General features: G+C 36.4%; 1 protein-coding gene across 1 annotated transcript in view; it reads left to right on the forward strand.

Annotated features, from left to right (window-relative positions):
* The first annotated feature begins 2,762 nt into the window (after positions 1-2,762).
* The window catches only part of LOC103473976 (transmembrane protein 230-like), a 66,236-nt gene continuing 62,556 nt past the window's right edge, over positions 2,763-6,442 (forward strand). The window contains exons 1-2 of the mRNA XM_008424674.2: positions 2,763-2,838; positions 2,988-3,053. The gene's annotated coding sequence lies outside the window, so the exon portion shown is untranslated. The remainder of the gene's footprint in view (positions 2,839-2,987; positions 3,054-6,442) is intronic.

Here is a 6,442-nt window from a genome sequence, read left to right on the forward strand (position 1 = left end):
GATCTTCTGGTTCTGGTTCTGCTCTGCATCCCCAGAACCAGAACCAGACGAGGAGAAGCAGCATTCAGTTTCTACGCACCACAGATTTGGAACAAACTTCCAGAAAACTGTAAAACAGCTGAAACACTGGGTGCCTTTAAATCTCAACTTAAAACCCACCTGTTTAGAGTTGTTTATAGCTAAATTAGGGTTAGAGTGCAGGTTTTGATGTCTTCCATGTTTTTATGTCTTTAATGTTTTTAATTTCTTTATCTTTCTTTTCGACGTTTTAATGATGTAATGTTTTTTTTTAAATCTCTCTCTTTCTCACTGTTTATTTCTGTTTTTATTTTAATTATGTAAAGCACTTTGAAATGCCTTGCTGATGAAATGTGCTATACAAATAAAATTTGATTGATTGATTGAAGGGATTTGTTTGAAATTAAAATATATATTTTTAAGTGTTGAAGACTATTCATATGGCATAAAATGTGTGTTTGCTTTTGAGTTGAACAGATAAATTAGATTTTAATATTATAACAGAAAATTGATTTTATTCAAATTGGTGAAATGTTTCAGCAACAGAAAATTGATTAGTTTGTTGCGGAATCCAAAAACATATGTTGAGATATCTTTTTGAATGTGCACATATTTTTTAAATATGATCCTGAAGACTAGAGACCAAACAAATCATTAAAAAATATATTGTTAAAGGAAAATTGGAAAATGTATGTAAATTTAATTATATAAATCTCTAAGCTTTAAATTGATTGGTAAATTGTTTTGATTTGTCCTTTTGGTGCTGCCACAGTTGGTGGGACCTGGTGCTATTCACTGAGGTGGAAGCTATGTGGTTGTTTGAGATCAGCAGAAGGACACAAGGACATGATTGCAGAAATAAATGTTCATGATTTCAAGAATTTGTAACAAAGAGACAGAGTCTGGGGAAGAAGATGGCGGTCGTTCTTTTTATTTTTATTTCATATTTAGACTCTCCACTAAGAACAAAGGAGAAGCGGAGACACATCAGAAGAAAAAAAAACATAATTTGTTGTAATTGTCCAGTCCCAGCTGAGACGTGTAACCCTTACCCAGACCTTCACCTTCAGCAGGACAAAGAAGGAAGCAGACGTGTCCCCCCCTTCAGTGACACCCACACGACTACAGCACCAATCTATGCTGCCAACTGATGAACAGGACCGCTTATAAGGGGAACCAAGTCAACTGCTATGTATGTGCACAGCTGCCCTATGCTGCACACAGCTCAGGTCTTCAACTAGGGAACATCACTGATGAGGAAAAGATGTGTCTCCATGGCCTGAGTGCCCATCCACGGCACAGCTTCTCAGCAGGAAGAAACGACAAGTGGAGTAAAAGGGATTATTCTATTCTGCTTTGGACTGGAGAAGCAACACAGACACTTTGGGAGCTATGAGCTGTTCACCGATGGCTGACTGGTACTTCCTGTGTGGATATCTGGCTTGTTAGCTGAGATTCAAGGCCACATTGAGATCAACAAGTACGGCCTACTACGACTCATCAACAGCACGCCTGAGCTGGCCAATGGCGCCGTGAGAGAGCTGACTGAACTGAGAAACCGTGTTGTACTAGACTTCCTCACAGCCTCTCAGGGGGGAGTTTGAAAATCATTGGCTCATCGTGCTGCACATTTGTTCCTGATGAAACAGGAACCGGTGGAAATATTTCTGACGCTCTACATGAGCTGGAGGAACTTAAACACTACATGGAAAGTTCAACGCATGGATCACATTCTTTTGATTTTCTTTCATGGCTCACTTCTGTATCCTGGTGGAACCAGCTGTTGAAGCTTGGAGCTCCTATTCTGGGTGTTCTGATCCGTTTTTGCCAGTTCAGAAGTTGCATCATTCCATGCATTCGTAGCCTGATGCCTAAGACGTTTAACACGGCTGTGATCAGCTATCAGCTGGTCAGACCAACATCTGACACACATGAGAACGACTTGCTCAATATGGATGAAGACGCGCTGAAAAGACGATTATATGATAATGATCTGTAATCAATAAACAGATTAAACCATTTGCTGAATGATTCCTACACTGAGAATGTGAAAACAAATGGTGTTGGCGATAAAAAAAGAAAAATAGCATTTTGTTTTGTGGAGTTTCTTTTATATCTGATATTTTTCTTTTATGCATTTTATTGTTTGTTTCCTTTTTCCTTTGTTCTTTTTCTTTTCTTTTAATAGTTACACACATGTAAAATGAGAAAGAGGAGGGAGAGTGTGAGGATTTTTGTGTTATAATCCTTACATTTATAATATTACTTTAGATTATTAATTCTACCTTAGCAGTCTTATACTACTATAGATAATTGTGATCTTCATTTAGAAGCGTTGGCCTTTCACTGTCTGTGTTAAAACTTTCTCACACTGATAACAGCCCTCCAACCTTGAGAAATCGCTACCGAGGGAAAAGACGAGATGACGTTGTGTGTGAAGAACTTGTTGATAACTTGTCCCTTCTTTCTATCTCTCCTTTCTCTGAAAATAAAAGACGAGCTCTAACTGCAGGGTTTCAGGACGCGCGAGCGTCTTCTCTTGGTAAGCTTGGTAAAAACTCACAAAAGTTGTCTGTGGTTCTTTTTAAGTAGGTTGTCAAAAAATACCTATCAAAAAGTAATATAAAATGTTWGATTTTTAAGATATGTTTTACGCACCATCCTAAAAATATTTATTTATTCCTTGCCTGATGTTACAGGGAGACAGAGACCTCATTTTAAGCTAATTTTTACTTGTTCCGGTCGGCTAACGGTAGTTAGCTAACATGTTTAGCATGTTGAAATCAATCTGGAGCTCCTTTCTGAGAACCAACAGTTCAGGTGGGAGATCCTGTTCATAGAAGAACTGTACKTCGTACTCTTCACCATCCTGACATGTATCTAAGACTGTCGAGAGATAAATCACCTTAAGTTAATAGTTAATGTAGCGAGTAGCATGTTTAGCTAACCTGTCGTATTTGTCCGTGAAGGATTGTGACCCGTCCAGAGTCCGTACTTCAGGCTCAGTGGCCGCTGGATCCTGGGAGAATACGCAGGTAAAGATGATAAATGGATAATAGAGAGATAATAGAGAACTATTTTTATTTAGTWAAATGTGTTTATCCTGTGTTTGCTGTCTTTTTCAGCTAATATTTAGCTTATATTGTGTAACATTTATCGATCGTGTTGAGCCAATTCAAGCCACTTTTGTAAGTGACATAAGATTTTGTGGGATATTATATGATCTCTTAGTACTAGGTTGTTTATTTTGCTTTAACGGCATCAAACATGATGGTTTAACTGCAGTAACATAAAAAGGCTGAGGCTAACTAACTGTACAGTAGAACGGGTCTATGACTTCATATTAGGGCTTTTGAAAATGGAAAAATAAACAGTAAATTTCAGCCAAAAAAACTTCAAAGTTTGAGCTTAACCTCAGAAATTTTCTATAAAACACTTGGAAATTTTTCAGCTCCAAAAGTCTAAAATTAGTGCGAAATTTTCACACTAATTTTCACTCAGAAATTTTCAGATTAATCTAAGACATTTTCTCGAAAAAACATGAAAACATTTTAAGCTCCAAAAGTAAAAAAATTTAGTGAAAAGCCTCAGGAATTTTAAGACTAATCTTTGAAGGTTTTAATCAATAACTTGRACATTTCTGAGCTCAAAGTTCAAAATGTTCAACTTTTGAAAYTTTCAACTTTAGTGGAGTTAAACATTTTTGGCTTTAGGAGCTCAAAACATGTCAAGATTTTTAAGAAAACTTCTGAGATTAATCTCAAATTTTGAGTTTSTTTCTTGCAAATGTTCATCTTTTGGAACACAAATAAAAAATTTTKGGGGGTAGAATTTATTTAATAAATTTTTTCTACCTACAAAATGATCCATTTTGTTGGACAAGTATGAAAGTTTGGGAACCCAGAAAGCAGCTGAACTGACAAAAGACATAATAAGTGTCTTATTATAAGATCCATAATAAGTTGATTACTCTGTGGGATTGTATCATTCTTGTTGATTAATGAAATATGGTAGATCAATATTTGATTTGTTATCCAATAGAGTCCCTGTCTTGCTGTATCAGAAGAACATGTTTTACTGAGCAGGTTGATGACATTTATTTAGCTTTGCAGTATCATTTTAGTCTCCCATACCCAGGTATTRTGTTGCATTTTGTCAGGATTAGACAYCTGGTGCATTGCAATATATTGTTGTTACATTTAACAAGACAGAAAATAATTCCAGAAGACAACACTGAAGGAAACTTTGGTAACTTTATCAGGATGATTCTTTCCAGAACATGAAATATGCTGCAAATACATCAAYATTTACCAAGTATTTCTAGTACAAATATGTTATTACACTTTAAATAAGACAAAACTAATTTAAAAGTAAGTTTTATTAGCTTGTTTTAATTCCTTAAAATAGTTTTTTCAAAGTATTAGTTAAACTTAAAATAAGACATTTTCCCACAAGTGAAATGATATTTTGATCACTATTCAATGATTATTGGCTTTAAACAAGCTCCTATATCTTGCTAAAACTTAGTTTTGTCTTATTTAACATGTAGTAAGATATTTGCACTATAAACAAGGCAAAAGGATTTGGTGTTTTTCYTGTGTTGCAAACAAAGAATGTCAATTTTTGCACATTTTCACAAAAGTCTTGCAATGAAAATTATTTTTACAAGTCATCAAATCCAGTAAGGTTTTTTTTTTATCAATGAAAATTTCACATTAATTCACTCGGAGAAACCCTGATACTCTAGCAGCAAAAGACTTCCAGTTTGACACAAACCACAGGCTGTCGATTCAGTTTCAATCTGCGTTGCTCTGCTGCCTCGACAGGATTCATCATAATCACCCTTTGTGACGACACTTCACATTCCTCAGTCKACTGATTGGGTTAAAGCCCGACTTTCCAGTAACGGGAACCTGGATCTATTCATCACTTAATGCGACGGCTGCAGCATCACCCTTTGGATCTGCTGCTTCTCGAAAAATGAGAGCTGAATGTCTAGTAGGGGGTTTGTGCATTTATTTCCATGACTAATGTCCAAACTGATGTAGTCAGATGTGACACTTGACTTAATTTCAAGACAATCACTCGAGAAACCAGCTGTAAAGGCGAAAAACAGATGCAGACATGATGGATACGCTCGGTTTAGGCTAGCAGTGTTTAAAGCTTTCACCACAACAAGAGCTGCTTTTATATTGACTTGAAAAATAAAAATGTACCTTTTTTCTTCTTCACAAAATGAAGCAAGTTCTGGGTAACTTCAGAATATTTTAAACCTGGCAATGTGCTTCACTAAAGTTTATTTGATTAAACTGTTTCAAAGCTCGAGGAGTGATTGCGGAGTAACAAACATTTAATTATCGTCAAATGACTGGTACAAAACTATAATTTCCAATCTTCTCCTTTTAATTAATTTGGTGTGGGTAGAGTGAAATTAAAGCAGAGTTTCCACTTTAGGCTCATGTTCAACTCTCAAAAGAACATTTTAAAAACGTTTTCAACATTAAAACCAAATTCTTAAGCTAGCAAGACTCGAGCGTTTAGGAATCTTGGTTTATTAGCTGCTCTTGCGCAAGGATTGTGTGAGGATTTAACGTATGGGAGTGAAGGATAGAGACGTCGGTTGTTCATTTGTGTTTTYACAAACAACCCAAAGTGACACTAATGGTGAATTCACACCATTGTGTTTTGTAATTTATAATTCTAGTTTCTGTATAATTTCTGTATAATCTGGAAATCGAACTATRGTCCACCTATAAACCTTGGTCTCMGTTCGGTTAAAGTGAATTCTGTTGTGGTTCAAATGCGTATGTGAACACTAAGTGGACCGGAGACCGCTCCAAAATCAGGAAGAGSACTACAGCRCATTGCATTTTGGGCAAACACAACTAAAAACAAATAAATGTTTGATTCCAGCGCTAGCGGTAGAAACGACTTGTGGTCTTTTACGAAAGACAAAAGAGAAATCCTACGACTGCTTTTATTTGTTTACGTGTTGTGAAGTTGCGCTCAGTGTCTTCTCTTGAGGTTTTTGTGTCGTTTCCTTCRGTAGTTCTTTGTGCAACACCCCAACAAGTGAGGAGGGGAACAGCTTTTTCAATTAGTTTGGATTGAAATTGACGCAGTGCAGTGTGAATAACAACCACAGCAGCTGAAAATCTAACAAATGTGTCAATTCTGGTCCCAATYGAACCAAACCTGCTGGACTATCAGGTGTGAAAACACCCTATAACTTCTCTGGCTTCTTTCCTGGCCTGCCTGATCTTTTCCTTGGTCTTCATGATGCGATTTGTTGAATATGGTGCGTCATTAGGGCCAAAATTAAGGCTATTGCGGAAGCAGCAGTGGCTACTTTCTTGTTGTGAAACTTTATATCCTAAACTGGAGATAGTAATGAGCAAATGAGGAGGAGAGTAATCACTTAAGT

This window comes from Poecilia reticulata, linkage group LG12 (genome assembly GCF_000633615.1).
Source record: "Poecilia reticulata strain Guanapo linkage group LG12, Guppy_female_1.0+MT, whole genome shotgun sequence".
NCBI classification, from domain to species: Eukaryota; Metazoa; Chordata; class Actinopteri; order Cyprinodontiformes; family Poeciliidae; genus Poecilia; species Poecilia reticulata.